Source organism: Eimeria mitis, genomic scaffold (genome assembly GCF_000499745.2).
Source record: "Eimeria mitis Houghton genomic scaffold, Emh_scaff2762, whole genome shotgun sequence".
Classification (NCBI taxonomy): domain Eukaryota; phylum Apicomplexa; class Conoidasida; order Eucoccidiorida; family Eimeriidae; genus Eimeria; species Eimeria mitis.
Genome location: NW_013571106.1, coordinates 7,128 through 7,334, shown reverse-complemented (window position 1 = coordinate 7,334; position 207 = coordinate 7,128).

Below are 207 nucleotides of genomic sequence, written 5' to 3'. Positions count from 1 at the left end.
TAAATATAAATATAAATATAAATATAAATATAAATATAAATATAAATATAAATATAAATAAATAAATAAAATAAATAGACAAAGGACCTCTATATTTAGCGCAATGGAGTTGATTGATACAAAGAATATATACAAACATAAACACAAATAAATAAATAAATAAATAAATAATAAATAAATAAATAAATAAATAAAATAAATAAATAG